This window comes from Giraffa tippelskirchi, chromosome 8 (genome assembly GCF_054371585.1).
Source record: "Giraffa tippelskirchi isolate mGirTip1 chromosome 8, T2T-mGirTip1v1.2.pri, whole genome shotgun sequence".
NCBI classification, from domain to species: Eukaryota; Metazoa; Chordata; class Mammalia; order Artiodactyla; family Giraffidae; genus Giraffa; species Giraffa tippelskirchi.
Window position 1 is genome coordinate 23,456,690 of NC_137282.1, and position 23,663 is coordinate 23,480,352.

General features: G+C 36.4%; 1 protein-coding gene across 13 annotated transcripts in view; it reads right to left on the minus strand.

The window, feature by feature from the left end:
* The window catches only part of MSR1 (macrophage scavenger receptor 1), a 681,840-nt gene that overhangs the window by 149,631 nt on the left and 508,546 nt on the right, over positions 1 to 23,663 (minus strand). For 10 of the 13 annotated variants that reach the window (XM_081521514.1, XM_081521505.1, XM_081521507.1 and 7 more), the window contains 2 exons: positions 21,555 to 21,709; positions 20,251 to 20,378 (listed from right to left, as the gene is read on the minus strand). The gene's annotated coding sequence lies outside the window, so the exon portion shown is untranslated. The remainder of the gene's footprint in view (positions 1 to 20,250; positions 20,379 to 21,554; positions 21,710 to 23,663) is intronic. The other 3 variants (XM_081521520.1, XM_081521521.1, XM_081521516.1) reach the window with 1 other exon arrangement.

Genomic DNA, 23,663 nt, shown 5'->3' on the forward strand with positions numbered 1-23,663 from the left:
CCTAGGCTCTGGAGCACAGGCTCAGTAGGTGTCATGCACAGGCTTGGCTGCCATGTGGCATGTGGGATCCTTCCAGATCAGGGATCAAATCTGTGTCTCCTGCACTGGCAGGCAGATTCTTTACCACTGAGCCATTAGGGAAGCCCTGCTTAATCGTTCTTATAAGCCTGCACTATCAGGTAAGCAAGGGCTGCCAGTATTGCTGTGCTCTTCATCTTTAATTCCCAATTCCACCTACTATTACTTTGGAACTGTACGTGGCAGGAAATTGTTGCGTAAGAGATTTATTTTCTTTTTATAAAAATATAAATATCCAGTTGTCTTAGTACCAGTTGTTGGTAGCCCCTCTTCTCCCTTACTAATTAGCAGTGCTATCTGTTTATATTATAGATCTCCTATGCACATATAAGTGAGCCCTCTGATACACTACCCTGCCCAGTATCATAGTATTTTAATTAAAATAGGTATACTAAATATTGATTTTCAAAGGGAAACTCCCTCTATTTTATTCTGTTTCAGGAGCATCGTGGCTGTTTTTGGCCTTTGATCTACCTTAAATATTTAATAATAGGCTAGTGAATTCTTCCAGATTTACCCTATATGTATGAGTAAGACTATTTAGAATCTTACTTTCCAGGTTTGTCTTTATCCACAACAATATTTTTTCCTTAAGTCTGTTTTGCATGATATCAAATCACCTTTTCCAGGTTTCTCTCAGTTGGCATTTTCCTTATATGTCTTCTTCTATTTCAAATATTTCATATATTTATGGTTTAAACATTTTTAAAACACACGTAACAGAGTTTGTGTTTGTTTTTTTTTTTTTACTCCAATGTGAGTCTCTATTCTTTTAACTACCAAGTTTAAATAATTGATATTTATGTAACAATTGATATGTTGGGACTTACTTTACTAGCTTATTTTTGTATTTCTTTTGTCTAGCATTTTCTATTCTTGTTTTTCTCCCTTTGTTCCTTTTCCTGAATCAATTTAATCAATTTCCTTTTCTGAATCTGTTTGGAAGTTGAAGCCTTTATATCTATTCTTTAATAATTTCCATTGAAATATTATCATGCATATTTAACAAATTTTACCATGAGCATCTAACCGATGTTTATTTTAACCCTAGTTATGTCATTTTGATAAACAAGCAAATTTATCCAACGTATTTTATTTCTGTAGGTTGTGGATATATATATGTGTGTGTGTGTGTGTGTGTGTGTATAAAGCATACATATATAAATGTATACATATGAAACATCAACTTTACTGCTTTAACCACTTTAAGGGTATCTTCACATTATTGTTCAGTCAGCATCACAATCCATCTGCAGAACTTTCTTCTTTTTCGCAAATTGAAACTCTGTATCCATTAGATAATTACTAACTCTCCACTCCTCTTTCCCCCCAGCAAGGGAAAACTGTCATTCTACTTACTTTCCCTCTTTATGATTTGACAATTTTAGGCCTCATGTAAGTGGAATGACCCAATATTTGTCCTTTTGTGATTGGCTTATGTTACCTAGTACAATGTCTACAAGGTTTGTTGTTATTGTTTAGTCACTAAGTTGTGTCCAACTCTTTGCAACGCCGTGGACTGCAGCCCATCAGCTCCTCTGTTCATGGAATTTTCCAGGCAAGAATATTGGAGCTCGTTGACATTTCCTCCTCCAGGGGATTTTCCCAACCCAGGGATCGAACTGGCATCTCCTGCATTGGCAGGCAGAATTTTTACCACTGAGCCACTGGGAAAGTCCATATCCCTGCTTTACAATGTCATAATTTCCATCTTTTTTAGTGATGAGTAATATTTCATTATATGTATCTACCACATTTTGTTGATCCATTCACCTATGGATGGATACCTGAGTTGCTTCTATCTTTTGCTTTTGTGAAAAATGCTACTACGAACATTGATGTACAATTACCTGTTCAGGTCTCTGCTTTCAATACTTTTGGACACAGATTCAGAATTGGAATTTCTGGACCATATGGTACTTCCATTTTAACTTTATGAGGAACAACTGTACTATTTTCCATTATCAGCTATATCATTTTACATTTCCCACCAGTAATTTTCTAGAAAAAATATGTGTATGAAGGAGTAGAAGAGTAGAATATGACAAATATTCCAAAAGAAGTACAAGTATAGGAATACAGAACAAAGTTCTCCATGTGTGGATCTGTCATCTGAGGTTCTTGTTTAACTGCATTTTCCTTCTGTAGTTCAGATTAGAAATTAATTTCTGGGACAGGATCTGATAAAGTATATTTTATGTTTGCCTACATTTGAGAACCACCTGTCAAAGGAAGGAGATGTTATTTTCATTCTTGGATTTAAAAGCAGACTTTATAGAATTGAGCTTCTTCATAGACTGAGTTGCCAGTGGAGAGAGAGCAGCTGAATATTTAAGAGAAAGAGTTTCTCAGATGGGAAGAAATGGAATTTGCCTTAAATAAAGACGTAGAGTTATGCTTAAAGTGCAAGATGTCAACCTAAATTTTCTTTCCTTTAATTCACCATAATGAACTTCTTAAGGAAAGATATGATTTGCAATGAAGCAAAAGGAGCTTGTTGAATGGTGAGCTGTTTAAAGTGTATCTGGAATGATGGTGGGAAGAATGCTCCACATAATGGTTATGAACACCAAAATTTTTCGTGACTATAACAAAGAAAATATACTTGAAGTAAATGGCTCAATGGTTTTCATTTGAACTAATGAATTAATTAATCATAAGACTGCTTTAAGAAAAGGGAAATTATAGTAAACACAGCACATTCTGAATTTGTCACCATCATTTAATGTCATTTCCAAATAAAGACTGTGAACCCTAGTATTGTGTTTTTATTATATTTATTATCTTTTCATGACCAGTGTATAACAATATGTGTCTTGGACACATATTGCTATTTTCTACATGCCATGACCTTTATAGGGTGTTCTACATTATTTTACAAACCTCTAAAGTGTGAACCTAAGTCCAATTCAAAATATATCTACCTCACTAAAGTGTATATATTACCTGGAAGCAAAAGAAAAATACCCACCCATCTTAGTGAAAGCATGCCAATTCATTTTGGAGCCATCTAAATGACACAGATGTGAATTTAGTTTACTTAGGTTTAGGAATATACAGCATATGTTGATTTTGAAATCTAAACACTGTACAAGCAGCTGCAAATTGATGAAAGTGATCACATCATGTTAGGCTTAATCAGAATAGCTCTTGAGACAGTAATGGAGTTGATACGCTGAAAGAAACAGCTGGCTTTGTTTTGCGTTATAATTTCCAGCAATATGGATGAAACCCAGCTGCTGATAATTTTGATTAATTATGGATCAAACTACAGTTTTATTTTTCTGTAATAGTTGAACATAAAGTTTCCAAGGTTTTTCTTGTTTTATTTTTTAATATATTAAGGGCAGATACTTCCCCAAGAATTTGATTTTGTAGATGAAATTATACAGAAACTGATTTAGGATGTGATGAAACTGCTCCAGCTACAGCATTTGCGTTGCATAGTGGTAAATTCTGACCTTGTCAAAATTCAGGGAGAGACAGCTGAATTATGATTCTGCTCTGGTGAAAAATGAGATGTCTCCAATATTAGATTAATTTCCTGTAAACTTTACTATTCGGCATTACCAAACCTTGTAAATGTCATCTTTATCCATCATCTTGAGGCATTTTGATGTTGCCTGTATAGCAATTTTGATTTCATTTTCAGTTTTTATAAAGAGACAGTTATTTCCCTATTAAATCTCACTCACATTATTATCACAAATTCATCAAAAGTCTATACTATCCCATTTAAAATTAATAATGCTTGTTTAGTCTTCATGTAAATTAGGTGGCAGAGGAATGGGTAAAATGGAGAGAATATTATACTTAATATATTTTTATATAATGCAGGAAAAAACTACTACTAACTTATGGCTAATTCATTTCACTGATGAGTGGTTTGGCAGAATTTGAAGTTGCTAAACATCCAAATTCATAATGACTTCATTATAGTATAAACAACGCTGCACATGGACTGAGAGACCCAATGTTCTACTTGGGTCACCTAAAAGTTGCTGTATTTAATATACTCAGTTTCAACAGGCTAATATCAGTTTATCAAAAAATGTAATTAAAGTATCCATTTCAAAAGTCACTTCCAGTTCAAGGTTCCATGATACTATAAATTCATTACATTTAATGGACAAAGATTGTTTCTTTCAGATCTAAATTTTATTCATAAGCATATGTAAATGCAGAATAAATGTATCAATTCAACATTCATATACTGTATATCCATTAGATGAAGAGAACTGTGTCTATCACAGAGAAAAATGGTAATTCTAGATGTGAAAAAATTGCAAGACTGGCCACAAAATTTTGCGACTGTACATCAGTTGGTAGAGTCAGTTTCTCCACTGCTTGAATCTGGACTGGTTTTATGACATGTTTTGACCTATTACTGAACAAGTTACATTCTGCCAGTTCTGAGACGAGGCCTTCAGAAGCCTTGAATTTTCACTCTTGCTCTCTTGGAACCCTGAACTGCCAAGCCAAAGTTAATAAGCCAAGTCAACTGTCAACAAGCCAAAGTTAGCTAGACTGATTTAAACAGACCACCAGCCAAACGGGAAGATAACCTGTAGACACGTGCATGGGCCCAGCTGAAACACACACAAACCACCCAGGTGAGCCCAGGACCAAGTGTGAACTCACAGAATTGTAAGCCAAATATATGTGGCTTATTTTAAGCCAAAAGATCTAGGACACTTCATTGGGCTGCAATAAGTAACTAATATAGTTATAGTATATACACATGTACATGTGTAAATAGTATGTTTAGTTATGCACGCATTTACATAAATGTATGCCTTTTAATTTTAATTCTCCACTACTAATGAAATACTTCTGCTTTATTGACTATGCCAAAGCCTTTAACTGTGTGGATCACAACAGACTGTGGAAAGTTCTTCAAGAGATGGGAATACCAGACCACCTGACCTGCCTCCTGAAAAATCTGTATGCAGGTCAAGAAGCAACAGCTAGAACTGGACACTGAAAAACAGACTGGTTCCATATCAGGAAAGGAGTATGTCAAGGCTGTATACTGTCAACTTGTTATTTAACATATATGCAGAATACATCATGAGAAACGCTGGGTTGGATGAAGCACAAGCTGGAATAAAGATTGCCGGGAGAAATATCAATAACTTCAAAGATGCAAACGACACCACACTTATGGCAGGAAGTGAAGAAGAACTAAAGAGCCTCTTGATGAAAGTGAAAGAGGAGAGTGAAAAAGTTGGCTTAAAGCTCAACATTCAGAAAACTAAGATCATGGCATCTGGTCCCATCACTTCATGGCAAATAGATGGGGAAACAGTGGAAACAGTGACAGCTTTATTTTGGGGGGCTCCAAAATCACTGCAGATGATGAATGCAGCCATGAAATTAAAAGATGCTTGCTCTTTGGAAGAAAAGTTATGACCAACCTAGACAGCACATTAAAAAGCAGAGACATTACTTTGCTAACAAAGGTCTTTCTAGTCAAAGCTACAATTTTTCCAGTAGTCATGTATGAATGTGAGAGTTGGACTATAAAGAAAGCTGAGCACCGAAGAATTGATGCTTTTGAACTGTGGTGTTGGAGAAGACTCTTGAGAGTCCCTTGGACTGCAAGGAGATCCAACCAGTCCATCCTAAAGGAAATCAGTCCTGAATATTCATTGAAAGGACTGATGCTGAAGGTGAAACTCCAATACTTTGGCCACCTGATGCGGAGAACTGACTCATTGGAAAAGACCCTGATGCTGGGAAAGATTGAAGGAGGGAGAAGGGGACAACAGAGGATGAGATGGTTGGATGGCATCACTGACTCAGTGGACGTGAGTTTGAGTAATCCGGGAGTTGGTGATGGATGGGGAGGCCTGATGTGCTGCAGTCCATGGGGTCACAAAGATTCGGACATGACTGAGTGACTAAACTGAATTGAACTAGTGAAATAAAATTTCAATGATAAATATCATAAATTTAACAATTTAAAAATAAAGAGCTTTTAAAATAATTATATTGTCAATATTATTCTTAAAATAGTTTCAGAGAAAGATGATTTCTTAACAAAAAATGGTGGAGGGAGATTCCTCTCTAAATCCCTCCAGTAAATTAGAAGGAATGCTGCATTTGGGGGATTGCTAAACAATAAACATATTTTATAATTACTTTATAATTAATCTTATTATTAAGCTACTACATAGCACTGGGAGAAGGCAATGGCACCCCACTCCAGTACTCTTGCCTGGAAAATCCCATGGATGGAGGAGCCTGGTGGGCTGCAGTCCATGGGGTCGCTAACAGTCGGACACGACTGAGCGACTTCACTTCCACTTTTCACTTTCATGCATTGGAGAGGGAAATGGCAACTCACTCCAGTGTTCTTGCCTGGAGAATCCCAGGGACAGGGGAGCCTGGTGGGCTGCCATCTATGGGGTCACACAGAGTCGGACACGACTGAAGCGACTTAGCAGCAGCAGCAGCAGCAGCACATAGCACTATGTAATTTAAACAAAGATATACAATGAATCTACCGAAAATTAGTCAAAATACAAATCATTTTCAATCATAATCACATAGAATGATGTGTGTTGTGCTGTGTTCAGTTGCTCAGTCGTGTGTGACTCTTTGTGACCCCATGAACTGCAGCCCGCCAGGCGCCTCTGTCCATGGGGATTCTCCATGAAAGAATACTGGAGTGGGTTGCCATGCTCTCCTCCCATGGATCTTCCTAACCCAGAGTTTGAACCCAGGTCTTCTACACTGCAGGTGGATTCTTTACTATCTGAGCCATTAGGGAAGCCAGTGGGAGACAAAAAATACTTTGTTCAGTATAAAAATCATCCAACTGACCAAATGATTTTATCAAAGGTGGATTCAGTTTTTCTTTTTTCAGAACTATCTACATTGACTAATCAAATTCATGGTATTGCATTGAATTACTGGTGCAATTTGCAAAACTCTTTTTCATGCTTCATTTGCATTATGTTGAAATTCGTAAAACATGTTTGCATATTTGACTAAGAATTATCCTTTGACAATAGCAAACTCATTGTTGCAATAACAAATCTCTTAAGATGAAGTTGAAATATTGGCTGATATAAACATAAGGATTTGGAATTGCTTAAAATGAAATTCTGAAATTGTACTTTTGCCCTAAAGTCTTCTGGGAAATAATTAAATTTGTCCTTATCTAAATTGATTGAACAGTCTTCTAGACAAAGGGAAATCGTCAGATGATTTATAACACATTATGCCATTACCAGCTTTATGTTTGTGATTGGTTTTTGGGGAAGCCATCTGGTGGGAAAAAACTCAGATCTAAATGAGATTAAGATTATCTCTGAATTTTTTTTTAACAACAATCCAAAGGAGATCTCAGGATGTTGATCTTGCAATTAGCACACGCGAGTCCATTTAAGAAAAACATTCTAATACCTTCTCATCTCCTCTCCCTTGAAAGACAGGAATTTCAGCCATATGAATGAGGTTAAAGCATCTTTCCATTGACAGTGGAAAACATATTTGGATTCAGGAATAACAAATTAGAAGTATTTCACAAGAGAAGTTTTTGCTTTTAATCCTCACAAGGTGCAGAATGACTATGCACTAATCCAAGATGGGGCACTGCAGCAGGTGACCCCTAGCAGAGAGGCCCCCCATGCGGCCTCTCTCCACATGGTCTGCAACCAGTCACTCACCTAATCTCAACTCCTTTATAACACACTACTGACATGTGGCTGCAAAAGAGGACTACCCAGAAAAGTCCCTTTTGATTCCCTGACCTGTAAAATGCTAAGATGGCATTACCTAAATTTGAAGATAATGTTTTATGCAACAACAGTCTGCTAAAACAGAATGTGCCTTGCCATATTTAAGACCTATTTCAGCTTGGCTCCATTCCAATGAATATCATAGAGATTATGAGATTTTAAACACACACTACCCACCTATTAATGAATAAACAGTTCTCCATATTAAATGGTAACTCTCTGTACTTATCTCTAATAACTTAATATTTAAATGCAGTAATATTTAATCTGCACATTCTGAATTTGTTCCAAGTTTGAATATACAGTGTACAATTTGTTATATGACCCCCAAACTTTCAGGTTATATTCTTTAGGGTTCTGAAAAGTCTAATGAATAATTACCAAGAAAGGTGTGGGGATAGGCACCTGAGACAGTTGTAGAGTCTCATGAAGTCAATTTCAGATCAAAATTTATGAATTTGTGATACTAAGCAGACATGAATGGCTCTCTTTTTATGGTGTTAATTCCTACTCCCATATATTGAGAAAAATCTAACATCATCACATACTGCCCCAAATTTGAGAAAGAGCCTTCTGTGTTCAGACTGACAATATCTACATTGATTAGGATCATATGACCCTTTAAAGTGAAATTTAAGCAAGAGAAATGCGAAGTTTTGGAATTGAGAAAGCCTAGTTAACCATCTTTCTCTACCCTGGAGATGGTTCCATTTCCACTCGGTGACAGATGCCACATTGCACCCCCAAGGAGGGGGTCTGGGCTTGGCCACTGGGAGACTTGGAGTTTGCACATGCTCATGAAACCAGTCACAAGTGGGGCTGCAGGCACTTGAGAAGAGCTACAGCCCCTTACGGTATTCCCATGCTGAGGGAACATGACATAAAGAACAAACTGTAAAACACCATGGCTGGTTGAGAGAATATATATAAAAGAAAAAAGAAGCAGCGTTTTTCTTCTGTTTTGAACAAGGGCCTCTGCATTTTTATTTTGCCCTGGGCCTCACAAATTTTGTAGCAGAGCTAGCCTCCATCCATGGCGTACCTATTCCCTTTTCCTGCTCTTTCTAATCCTATCCCTCTATGGGGGTTATGCGCTGCTATTCTAGCATGGCTTCAAAAACCAATTTGCAGAAATGGTGATTGTCTTTGAACTCTGCAATCTCACAAAGATCCAAGGGCTTACAAAATATCTAGGCAACATTCTCGGGTAATGAAATGAGGAAAAAATAGCAAAAAAAAAAAAAAAAAGAGAGAGAGAGACGAGTTAATTATCCAACTGTAACAATTGGGTTCAAAGACTTTTGACTTTATTAGACATTTAACCTCATTTGAACCTCATAGCTAAGTTACAGAATAGATGTCATTTTATAGATATTTATATGCTAAAATGTCTGAATACAAGATGGAACTGTCCTTGTATCCGCACTCTGGCTGGGTTGGTAAATCATATTCAACAGTATTCAGAATAACCCCTCATCACATGTACAAAAGCTCAGGGCTAACACACTGACTTACATGAGGCTACACTGGCAATCGGGGTCCTCTTTACAGGAGTCATGTACAAAAGTCTTGCATATCTTTCTGGAATGGGAGGAGTGGTATCTTTTGCTCATATGAACAAAGAAATACTGAAAATGATGTGGGTAAAAGGATTTTACCTTTACTGAAAAAGAATTATGTATTTGGACTGACCAAATCTTCCTCATTTGCCTGGTTTTACTGTGGGTTTTTTATCTGTTTGTTTTTCCTGAAGTCCTGTGTCCAAGGAAAAAGTGCTATCTCAGACAAAAAAAGACCACTGGTCACTCTATGCATGTTGGTCACTATGTTAGGCCCAAATATAGCTATCTTAGGATAGCACCTGTTAATAAAATATGAACAAAGACCCAGAAGCAAAGAAGAAAGCTTCATGGGCAATGCTAATCAATCTGTAGCACAGGAAATGAATTGGAAAGTGGTGAATACATAGGAATGATAGATCAGGGAATACTAATAAGAGCAGATCCCAGAAATACTGATGAAGAGTGAAATTTAGGAGTAAATGAAGTTATCAATTAGCTGTTCCATCATGAAGAAATATTGAGGGACAGCACTAGTCTACAAAATTCCACTAAAGCACATTAACAAGTTCTGAGTAACTGATGAATTTAAGAACATCAGAATCAAACTCTTATAGAACATTTGAGATGATGTGATTCTTGAACAAAACAAAAGTGTGCTGGAAAACAGGTTTGGTTTTCTTTAATTGCAGAATTGTTTTTAGTTCATATGATTTAGGAAGCAGTGTCAGTTTTATATCCATTCCTTTAGTTATAGCTGCAGGTACAGATAATAAGATTTTTAGTAGCAGCATCTTTGAATAAAACAAGGAAGAATGTGTTTTTATGCTTCATTAACCATGCTAATACATACATACTTCGCCAGTCAATTTGAATAACAGATTAAAGCTCACTGTGCATTTTCAGCGGGGTTTATGATTTAAGTTATTTTTAAATAATCTGATAAGGAAATAAAAGCAAGTTTTAGTTATGGTATCCAACTCTACTACAAATGTAACCCTTTGGTCTCTGCAACTTTATACACCAGATTTTGCTTAGGATTTTTCTTAGGTAGTTCTCTGACCATTGTGGTTTTGTTTGTTTATTGTTGTTGTTTTGTGTTTTTAAAAATTTTCTAAAATTCCACACTTATCAAGATTATTTATGTCAATGTTACAACAACAGTTGTTATTGTTTAGTGGTTAAGTCATGTCCGACTCTTTTGTGACCCTATGGACTGCAGCCTGCCAGGCTCCTCTTTCCATGGGATTTCCCAGGCAAGAATACTGGAGTAAATTGCCATTTCCCTCTCCAGGGGATCTTCCCAACCCAGGGATCAAACCCATGTCTCCTGCATTGGCAAGCAGATTCTTTTCTACTGAGACATCAGGGAAGTCTGTTATGACAATTACTTACCAATAAAATATATTGCAAATCTACAAAATGATTTCTCCTTATTATCTTAATTATTACTTTAGACACTTTCAGTGTATTTTCAAACATCATTGGTTGTATATTTTATTTTTGTTTTAATTTGCTCTTTTTTCATTTGGTCTTAGTTACTTGTAAAAGATAAACAGAGAAAGCAATAAAAATTCAGAAAGTCAAATAAACCAAAGTATGAACCAAAGGAAAACCTCTTCGAAGCACCACTTAAAGTAACTTTTACAAAGGGGCTCACAAATAGATATAAACACCTCCTCTACTTTTCATGAATCTACATTCATCTACAGGCAGTTTTTGAAACTCTACCATGGTTTAGCATGAGGCAAAAAGTGGGAAACAGCCATATTCTAGGGAGAAGGCTATTTATCCAGAGGACTGTAGACTGATAGCTGAATTACCTTGTTAGAAGGAAACACAAAATGTAGCTTTTTCCTATTCACTTGTGCAGAGGGCTCGCTTCATTATTTCTTTGCATTCCCCCTGGCAATCTCAAAGTCCCTCCACAACTGTCACTGAATTTCATTCCCATGAGGTTTGGCAGCAGTGCCAAGGAGGGCACTGAGTGTTTCCCGCCCTCCACTTCTCAAGGGTGCATCTCTATGGGTAATTAAGCTACAGTTGCATAAACAACATAGCCAATGCTGTTTAGCAGATAAGTTAAGAATAAAATGAACCAGAGAAATAGCCACATGATACTTCAAACTCTGAGGTGCACATGTATATGAGCTGAATAAGATCATTCTTTTTACAGTTTTATCATTTTGAACTGTAATAATTAAGTATAACTTAAATGTGTCTCAGATATGTCTCAATGTAAACTTAAATGTGTCTCAGATTAAACAATATTATCTATGTATTTCTATATATTTAAAATAATTCTGTATTTTTTAATATATATTTCTATATATTTTAACTGTTTTTGAATTTGTTAGGAAGCAAGACAACTATTCCCCCTTCCCACATTTTGCACTAAATATTGCTCCTCCTCATTCTATCATTGAATGGATTCCATTTTAATGTAATATAAAATACATATTTTATAAATTTAAATGGGATTTCAATAATTGATTTTCTATAAACAGAAACCTGAAATAAAGAGCAAGTTTATAATTAGTTAAAATTTCTTTTAAGTGCTTTATACTTGGAGAATTATTTCCTATTTCCTTTATTCCATTTCTAATATTTATTCATTTCCTAAAATATTCCTTAATATTTGCTTACAAATATTCTCTAAGAAGCATGGTAATATGTGACAAAGTTCTAGCATTGTGGCTCTAACTATTAAAAACTGAGAAAGTGAAGGTTGTTTATGTAGACAAGAAATCATATTTAATAAGTTTTTTGTAACAATAAGCTAAGGTCATCAAACAAAGGAACACATACACCTGCAGAAAGTAACTTTGTGATAGATGATATCAATACATAAACAGGGACATATTTGTGGCTTACAATATTAAAGGAAAGGAAAATAATGGAGGATTACTGTGGGTCACTGAATTATACACTGACATTATGGCAGTGGCCAAAACAAAAAAAGCCAAATAAATAATAAGTTTTTGTCTGGAAATTTGATGTTAAATATACAAGATAATAAAATCCAATATTATTAAGAGACATAAGTTTCTACACAGCATTTACCATACAGCATGTGTTAGGTTTTATAAGGTATTTTCTATCATGTGTATTATATAATGTGCCATGCCATGGAGAATGAAGTTTATTTTTTTTAATTGGAAATGAAATAGCAAATTATAAATGTAGAATGACCCATTTTTCAAGAAGGCATCCTTTTTCTTAATTTCCTTCTAAACTTTAATAAGATTTAGTTTTTCCATGATTTCCTCAAACCTTTTTATTGATGGGAATTCAGATGGCATAACATTTAAATCGGACACTAGTCTACATATAGAAACTTTTACAGTTTTACAACTACATAAATTCCAAGAATGGAGGAATCAAAATATTATTGCTATTATCCTTACATCTTCCTACAACCACAGGAAATTTAAAAGAAATAAGAGAACACTTCAATGTATATGAAAAATGACTACTGTGTAGAAGAAAAATGTGATCACCAGTATCTTGCCTTGATCATTAATTCCTACATTGCTTATCATAAAAATATTAAAAAATCAAATCATAGAGCAAGTGATCATTAGTGCTGATCTCCAGGTATGTTTGTTTCCTGGCCTTCCTGACACAGAGTGGGGCTGCACTTTCCCACACTCTTTGGAGCCAGGGTCATGTGACAAGTTCTGGCCAATGCTTTGAGAGTCAAATACTTTAATTTGCTGGTAAGAGGTTCTAATTCTATTATGTTAGCCACTAGCTACATGTTATGGGTTGAATTGTATCTTCCAGTTCATTTAAAGTCCTAACCCTTAGCAGTCAGAATGTGACCTTATTGGGAGATAGGGTCCTTGCAGAAATAATCAAGCTAATGGGAGGTCATTAGGGCTGGGTAGGTCCTAGTCCAACACGATGGGTGTCCCTATGCAAAGGGGAAATACAGGCAGAAAGATCCAAACAAGGAGGATGATGTGAAGAGACAAAGGGAGAACGTGACCACGTACAAACCAGGGAGAAAGCCTGGTACAGATCCTCCCCTCACACACAGCAGGAAGCAAGCCTGCTACACTTTGGGACTTCCAGATGCCAGGACTGAGGGACGATAAATTTCTGTTGTTTAAGCTACCCAGTCTACGGTACTTTGTTTCAGCAAACCGAGCAAAATAATGCATCACAAATGTCATGTAGATTCAATCCAACCAAAATTCAATCACATTCAAAGCAGGTTTCTTTGAACAAAATTAATAAGATGATTCTAAAATTTATACCAAAATACAAAGGATCGGATCTAGAGTAGCCAAAATAACTTTGAAAAAAAGAATAAAATCAGGTTAATTTCACTGTCAGAATACATAAATAAATTTTAAAATTCAGTAAGAAAAATAAAAAACCTAGTGAAATATGCTAAAAAAATTTTTTTAAACACTTTACCACAACAGATTTTTTTAATTGGAAAAATGTTTAAGTTGCTTTACAATGTTGTATTAGTTCCTCCTGTAAAACAATGTGAATCAGCCACGTGTATACATATATCCTCTCCCTCTCCAGCCTCCCTCCCACTTCCCCATCCCACCCCTCTAGGTCATCACAAAGCACTAAGCTGAGGTCCCTGTGCTGTACATATACAGCAGCTTCCTACTAACTATTTCACACATGATTGTATATATCTGTCAATTCAACCCACCCTCTCCTTCCCCACCTGTGTCCACAAGTCCATTCAATGCAAATCAAAACTATGAGGTATCACCTTACACCAGCCAGAATGGCTATCATCAAGACATCCACAAACAATAAATGCTGGAGATGGTATAGAGAAAAGGGAATCCTCCTATACTGTTGGTGGGATGTGAACTGACATATCTAGTGTAGAGAACAGTATGGAGGTTCCTTAATAAACTAACCAAAGAACTACCATATGACCCAGCAATCCCACTACTGGGCATAAACCCTGAGAAAACCGTAACTCAAAAAGACACATGTACCTCAGTGTTCACTGCTGTACTACTTATAATAATTCAGGACATGGAAACAACCTAGATGTCCCCTGACAGATGAATGGATAAAGAAGATGTGGTATATATATATATATATATATAGGAGTATTACTAACCCATAAAAAGTAATGAAATTAAGTCAGTTGTAGTGATGTCAATGAACCTGGAGCATGTCATGCAGAATGAAGTAAGTGAGAGAGAGAAAAACAAATATTGTATATTAACACAGATATATGGAATCTAGAAAAATGGTACTGATGAACCTATTTGCAGGGCAGGAAGAGAGGCACAGACATACCACAGCAAATTTATGGATTGTAAATAAAAGGGTTACATGTGAAATGATGCTAAATATCATTAATGATCACAGCAATGAAATCAAAATCAATGAGAGACCACTTTACATCTAATATAATGGATAAAATCAAAGAAGGGAGAGTCAAACAGAATCATCTACATTTTAAGTAACAGCAGGAAATGTGAGAAATATTAAGAAATGTGTTATCTCAAGTCAAACATTCAAGCGAAAACTGTACTTAATGTTATGCTATAGGAGTGTACCAATGACTTCCCTACAACGTAATAAAATTCAAAAAATAAAGGCATAATGGAACTTCACCAGCACTCATGATTCAATATGGGAGGCAGAGATGCAAAGAAATGATTAAAAATATCCAGAGCTTGTGAAAATAGAAAATGTACAAATACACAGACAGGAGAGAGACAGTACAGAAGACTGCTTACTGGGGACCTGATAGGAGGCTGCATATGACCTGGGCTTTGAATGACAAATAAGAATAAGATAGGATGGGATGATATTTGGGCCTGAGGAAATACCATGTACAAGAGTGGTGTAATCAAACAGTTTGGAATCTAAAACCATATCTTCCAGAACACTAATATGGGCTAACATTTTATAATTTAAAGAAGCATGAGTGTATTATAGAAAAGGTCACAATGTGTACATTTGAGAACACATTTGGCATTTCAGAAACAGGTTTCCAAGAAACAGGTTACTTTGAAATGTAAATTAAAATTGAATAATCTTCAAAGAAAAAACGAAATATAATAGTAACGGAAGTTAATAATACAGCTCACTGGTTTCTTCTTTTTAAATAGAAGAAACCTTGAATGAGCAGATGTTTAGTAGGAACGCCAATAACATATGATAAAATGTCTATTAAATCTATAACATGATATGAATTTCAAACTTATTAAGTAAATGTTAGCTAGCAAATATGTATTTATTCAGGTTCATAAAGTGCTTAACTGATACACAGTGTTTTATTTAAAATGTTAACTTTGATGATAGATGTATAATCCAAACACTGCTTGAAGAATTTCCATATTATCTTTTCATATTTTAGATTAAAATATATCATAAACTAAACATTCAGTTACATACTCATTTTTTATTTTTGTATAAAATTATACTTTAAAATTTTATATAAAAAGAGCTGCCATGTTTCCTAGTATACAGATTTCTTAGGTCCTGACTAAGAGGATTACCAATCATACAGACTTAACACAGGTGAAATAAATACAACTAAACATAAAATACTCTACTTGCTGTTAGTGACTGGTTTTGGAGGCTGTGTTAAGGCAAGAACAAGACACTATAATAGAGAAGTGAATTAAAGAAGGCAGAAGTTTATTCTCCTCCTGTGTAATAGCTTGAAATGGAGTTTCAATGGTCAGGTGGCTGCTCTCTACACAGTAACTCAAGGACATAGTCTTTTTGTATTGTTGCTCCGTAGTCCCTTAGGAAACTGTCATTATAAGGTTAAAACTGAATTGCTCTAGTTTCCAGTTGACTGTAAGGGGAAAGACAGTACAGAAAACATTGCCCATTACCTTTAGCCTAGGCTTGCAAGGTACACGTGTTATTTCTGCTCACGTGTCACTTGAAAAACCGCAGACACATGCTGCTGCTGAATCACTTCAGTCATGTCCAACTCTGTACAACCCCATGGACTGTAGCCCCCCAGGCTCCTCTGTCCATGGGATTCTCCAAGCAAGAGTGCTGGAGTGGGTTGCCATGCCCTCCTCCAGGGAATCTTCCCAACCAAGGGACTGAACCCAGGTCTCCTGCATTGCAGGCAGATTCTTTACCACTGGGCCACCAGGGAAGTCCCAGACACATGCTACAATGAACTAAAAAAGAAAAATAACAAAGAAATGTAGTCTGGTCACATGCACAAGGAAAGGAGAAAACACATTTCATGGACAGCAAGCAGTATCCACTGCAGAGAACCAGCACTTCTAGCCCTCATTGGAGAATTCCCGCTTTATGAATCTTGAAAGTGAAAGTCGCTCAGTCGTGTCTGACTCTTTGCAACCCCATGGACGATGTAGTCCATGAAATTCTCCAGACCAGAATACTGGAGTGGGTAGCCTTTCCCTTCTCCAGGAGATCTTCCCAACCCAGAGATCAAACCCAGGTCTCCCATATTGCAGGCAGATTCTTTACCAGCTGAGCCACAAGGGAAGCCCTTATGAATCTTAGTTGAGAGGAAACCTGGGCTCCTGGGTACTTGATTCCAGCCTCTCTAGGACAAAGGGTTGTGATTCAGACTTTGCTAATTGGACACATGGTGCCAGACCTGACTCACCAGGTATCTGACATAAGAGAGACTGAGCAATGAGTGGGCATCATGCTGGTGGCAGTCATCACAGAGAGTGTGGCAGAGAGGAGCTCTGGTTCCCTGAGCTGAGCCACAGCATCAGGGACTTTGACAGCAGGTGCAGTGAGGCACACTCATAAAAACACATGCAAATGTGCACACCAAGTACACACACACAAATGTATGCATGCCAAAGGGACTCACACCTCTAGGGATGTTCTAAGGTTCAGAGCTCAGTGGTGACAAAAGTGTTCATGTTCTCATCAAAAAAGGAGTGCTTTGTCCCTCATCTGAAAAGCTCCTGTCTTAGTCCATCCAGGTTGCTTGCTCTAGCATGACACCATAAACTGAGCAGCTCATTAACAACAGAAATTTCTCTCTCACTGTTCTGGAGGCTTTGTCATTTTTGTTGTTCAGTTGCTCAGTCGTGTCTGACTCTCTGCAACTGCATGGACTGCAGCACGCCAGGCTTCCCTCCATCACCATCTCCTGGAGTTTGCTCAAATGCATGTCCATTGAGTCAGGGATGACATCCAACCATCGCCCCCTTCTCCTCCTGTCCTCAATCTTTCCCAGCATCAGGGTCTTTTCCAATGAGTTGGCTCTTTGCATTAGGTGGCCAAAGTATTGGTGCTTCAGCATCAGTCCTTCCAATGAACACCCAGGACTGATCTCCTTTAGGATGGACTGGTTGGATCTCCTTGCAGTCCAAGGGAGGACTCTCAAGAGTCTCCCCCAACACCACAGTTCAAAAGCATCAATTCTTTGGCACTCAGCTTTCTTTATAGTCCAACTCTCACATCCATACATGACTACCAGAAAAACCACAGCCTTGACTAGATGGACCTCTGTGGACAAAGTAATGTCTCCGCTTTTTAATATGCTGTCTAGGTTGGTCATAACTTTCCTTCCAAGGAGTAAGCGTCTTTTAATTTCAGGGCTGCAATCACCATGTGCATAATTTTTTAACATTTTTGAGATGCATTTTGAACAGACTAAAATGTACAGAACTTAAATGTACAGTTTGGAGAATTTTTTAATGTATATACCACTTTGTGAAAGTGATAGCCGCTTAACCGTGTCTGACTCTTTGTGACCCTATGGACTGTAGGGCTCCTCTATCCATGGAATTCTCAAGGGAAGATTACTGGAGTGGGTTGTCTTTCTCTTCTCCAGGGTATCTTCCTGACCCAGGGACCAAACCCAGGTCTTCTGCATTACAGGCAGATTCTTTACCACCTGAGCCACAGGGAAGCCCATATATCACTTTAACCATCTCCTATTGATCTTTAGAATATTTTCATAACTGCTGGAGGAGGGTCACACACCTCTTTGTCAGCAGTTCTCTCTCCCTCGATGGCAGTACTGTTCTATTTTTATCCCTACGGATAGCCTTGGTAACAAAAACTTCATATGAATAGAACCATATAGTATACATCCTTTTGTGTCTGGCTTCTTTTGCTCAACCTTTTTGAGATTCGTCCATTTTATCACAGGGAGGAGCAATTCATACTCGTTTTATTTCTGAAAAGTACTCATTTGAATGAATATGTTATGATTTGTTTAATTCATTCTCCTGCTCATGTGTATTTTATTTGTTTCCAGTTTGAAGCTGTTATGAATTCATCTGTTGCAAACACTCACACATATCTTTTTTGTGGACATGTGCTTTTACTTCTTTCTAATGAACACCTAAGAGCAGCAATGCTGGTTTAATATTTTATTAAACTTCTTCTGTGCAATCATCTAGAGTTGGGTTATATTCCTTAGACCCTTGAATCCTTATCAATTTAGAATATCCAATAATACTTCCCAGCTATTCCAGTTGAGCTATTTCAAATCCTAAAGATGATGCTGTGAAAGTGCTGCACTCAATCTGCCAGCAAATTTGGAAAACTCAGCAGTGGCCACAGGAATGGAAAAGGTCAGTTTTCATTCCAATCCCAAAGAAAGGCAATGCCAAAGAATGTTCAAACTACCGCACAATTGCACTCATCTCACATGCCAGCAAAGTAATGCTCAAAATTCCCCAAGCCAGGCTTCAAAAGTACGTGAACTTTGAACTTCCAGATGTTCAAGCTGGATTTAGAAAAGGCAGAGGAACCAGAGATCAAATTGCCAATATCCGCTGGATCATCGAAAAAGCAAGAGAGTTACAGAAAAACATCTACTTCTGCTGTATTGACTATGCCAAAGCCTTTGGCTGTGTGGATCACAACAGACAGTGGAAAATTCTTAAAAAGATGGGAATACCAGACCTCCTGACCTGCCTCTTGAGAAATCTGTATGCAGGTCAGGAAGCAACAGTTAGAACTGGACATGGAACAATGGACTGGTTCCAAATAGGAAAAAGAGTACGTCAAGGCTGTATATTGTCACCCTGCTTATTTAACTTATATGCAGAGTACATCATGAGAAACGCTGAGCCGAATGAAGCACAAGCTGGAATAAAGATTGTTGGGAAAATATCAGTAACCTCAGATATGCAGATGACACCACCCTTATGGCAGAAAGGGAAGAAGAACTAAAGAGCCTCTTGATGAAAGTGAAAGAGGAGAGTGAAAAAGTTGGCTTAAAGCTCAACATTCAGAAAACTAAGATCATGGCACCTGGTCCCATCACTTCATGGCAAATAGATGGGGAAACAGTGGAAACAGTGACAGACTTTATTTTTCTGGGCTCCAAAATCACTGCAGATGGTGACTGCAGCCATGAAATTAAAAGATGCTTGCTCCTTGGAAGAAAAGTTATGACCAACCTAGACAGCATATTAAAAAGCAGAGACGTTACTTGCCAACAAAGGTCAATCTAGTCAAGGCTATGCTTTTTCCAGTGGTTAAGTCAAGCTTTGATAACACAAAATAAAAATTAAGAACAGTGAAAATAACAATAACAAAAGCCCTCCTTTCACGCTCTAATAACTCTGAGATGAAGGGAATTATCCAAAAAGTTCTGGAGGAAAATCTAGCAACAAGAGTACTAAAAATCTCCTTCATTCTCTTTTTCTTTGTTTTTGTTGCTTTTATGCTCCTATGTCCTATATTTTTTCAAACTGACTGTGTTTCTCATGATTCACAAGTAGTATAGATATTCAGTAAGAAGAACTTCATGGGAAGGATCTTCAAAAATCACAAGGAAATTTTTAAAAATTTCATTGAAACTCAGTGTGCACTAAAGAGACAATTTAGTTATGAGGACACAGACAACACATTTCTTACTTAATTCAGTAAATATTGATCAAGTGCTTACTTGCCTGGAAAATTCCTTGGTCATGGCATCACAAAGAGTTGGACATGACTGGGCATGCACTCACTATATAACAGTTCAGGTTCTTCTCTTGTAATAGTTATTACTGGAACAGGGTTGATGGGGACTCCATTGCTTGGTAACAGTGATAAGGATGAAGCACAAGAACTAGTTTAATTTAAAAAGAAAGAAGAACCAGACATATCCTACTCTATTTTGTGGACTCTTCTGTCATAGCCACAGAAAATGTAAAATCCTTCCTCCTCTGTAGTGAGATGAGAACATGGCACATATAGAACTCAACCAAAGTACAGCAGGAGATCACAGAGCCCAGAGTTAGAAATGTTCTTATCTCCTGGCATAAAAGGGCAACCCTCTGGGTTTATCTCTGTTTTCCTAAAGCAAACACTAGCTTTCAGAATAGGTTTCTCAAAGTTTTTAGCGCTCTTAAATGTTTCGAAGTGTACATGAGTACTTTTGTATAGTCAAGCCTCGAGAACCATTTTAATTTTTCTCCTTTTTCTGAAAAAATTTCTCTATGCTATTATGTTGGCCAAATACATCTTAACCATTTTAGCAAGGGTATATCATAATAACAAAGACAAGTGTCTTATTAATGCAACTATAAAATAGTTAACCTCAAAAATTAATTACTAGTATTTTATGAGAAGTTTGAAGGAGTGAAATAAAGTAAATATTACCTTAATAATATATTTTTATATCATGAAATATACTTTTCCTCTATAAATCTCAAGAAAATGGTCATGAACTTTTGCCAAACATGATGATTTCTATATGAAAGTCTCTAATTATGCAATCTATGTTGCATGAATAAGCAATAGACTATTGAGCAGAATACAAATTGTTTCTATTAACAGCAAAAGATTATTCAATACTTTTTTCCTTATAAATACTGTATATTGTAATATTTGATGAAACTTTTTTCTTTGTTACTCTTTAAGCACATCTACAATTTAACATCTGAGGAAACCATGTTGCAATGTAAATGTATATCTTGGCAAATTCTACCTATTTATTGCTGTCATAATTTTGTCAGACAATACATAGTGTGCTTAAAACTTTGGATTTTAATGTTGAGATGTGAACTCTTATTTATCTAACTTATGAGTATTATTTTCTAAAACCTCTTGACAATATAATTAGTTAAAAACTGAGAATAAGGACATAACTATTATCAGCAGGTGGTATTTATTCTGAGCCATAGAATTTACCTGTTTTGTGATTAGCCATGAGAGAATGCAATTTACTTTTGTTTTAAGGAAAGGTTAATTTAGCAGCAACCACACTTACCTTTCTTGGAGAAGCACGATACAATCCTACTTCATGCTGTTCAGCAAATGAAACCGTCTTTTTTATATGATTACAAGGAATGAGGCTTCGCTTGTTCACCATGAGTCCAGGAATGCTTAAGTACTTTTCTGAATAGGCTTGGCAAGTATGAATATCTGGGGAAAGATAAAAAGAAACATTCAAGTAAAAGAAGATGCAAACCAATCTTTTCTGATGGTTCAAAACCTTTGTACTCCTTGAGGGTTTAGAGTGAGAAATATTTATTCTTTGGGATCCGTGAGGGCTGGCCTAACCAGAGCTATAGCAATAATGGAGCCACATGTCACCTAGCACTTAAACAAGCATGGTTTAAGGCAATAATCTGGGAGAAAATTAGCAGACATAAGTTTAATTTTTATATTTTTTAAAAGATGTATATTTCAAAGTTTTATGGCCTACTTATAAGCTCCATGTACTGCTATCCAGTCATAGTAAAGAAAAAATTTCTTTTAGGCAACGTTTTACTCTTTCAAAGCACTACAAGCATAAACACAAACAGCTTTACCAAAGGCTGGGATGTTTCTCTTCCTTCTTCGGTGAAAACAGAAATAAAGCTACAAGCAGCAGAGATGATCAACAAGGAATCATCAGTGAATTTAAATTTACTTAAATTTAAATTTATTATGCCACTTAAATCTCTGAACCTATGTCAAGTAATACAGAAAAGCACAATTTGCAGTGTTTGCTGAAATTTGCATTATTACATTTTCATCAAAATTGAGGCTAAAATTTTAATCAAAGTTTCAAAATCCTTCAGCTTTTAAATAAGAGTCCGTGCCTCCCAGAATTTTAATACTCTTAGGACCCATTCAAATAATTTCCGGAGGGGCTGTTCCCATAGATGCTCCTGTAGGGTTGTGATTGTCCCTGAGTCCTTGACCTGCTGATTCCCTCTGGTGTGAACTTTAAAACGATTTAAAACCATTCTAGACTGAGGTAGTTTTAAGCTATTATATCTTTTCTCAAAAGTTTTTGTTGTAGTTCAAAATAAAGAACTAAGAGTGTTTATGAGAGGCTCTGTAAAGACTCACATGGAAGGCCTTCATTTCGTGCAGGATCATTCTGGTCACAGGAGGGGGAGGGCCTCACACCGTCTCCCAGTTCTTGTTATGTGCTATCTCGGCTTCCTGAACTTGCCGGGTGCTCCAGATTGAAAGGTATTACCCCTTTCATCTTACCCACACAACAAAAGAGCACTAAAATAACTACTTTTTTGTCCTCTTTTTTTTTTCCTTTGGAAATTGCTTTTAATATCTGACATTTCAAACATGAAAAATACATGTAATGAATATTTAAAGTAAAAAGAATAATGAAGTAAAAACCTATGGAATTACTCCCCAGATTAAGCAATTCAGTACCTGAAAGAACCTGGAAGCCACCTTCTGCCCCTCCTTCATAACATGTATCATAAAAGTGTTAGTATCATTTAAATTTACTGTACTGATTCTCATGTTTTTCACTATAGTTTAAATACACATATACATCTTATGAAATACATATTAGGTTTTGTAGGTTTACAGACTTTACATAAATGACACCATACTGTATGTATTCTATCATCCTGTGTTTTTGTGATGTACCTGTGCTGACTACTGAAGAGTTGATACCTTAATTTTTGTCATTGTATATTATTATTTTAGACGATTATAATACAGGATATTTATTTATTTTTCTGGTGATAATCATTAGGATTATTTCTAGTTTTTTTCTCTAATTAAGAACAAAGTTGCAATGAACATTCTTGATGAAGTCCCTCATTTCTCTAGGATTTTGTAGATGTGAAGCATTTTAACTCCACCAAAGAATGTTGCACTAAATTTTTAAAAGTACATGCACAAAGTCCGTAGCCACTTGAAGTATGCAAGCACTTCTCTTAGTCTACACATTCACCCATGATGAACTTGGTAAACTTCACAAAAATCCCCATTGGAATTTAAGTGAAGATCACTGAATATTTTAATCAATTTCAGAACACATATATTTATGAAAGTGGATGTTTCTGTCTAGATAATATGATTTTGTCTCTATTTATTTTGGTCTAATTTCTATAAGCCTAGTTTGGTAGTAAAT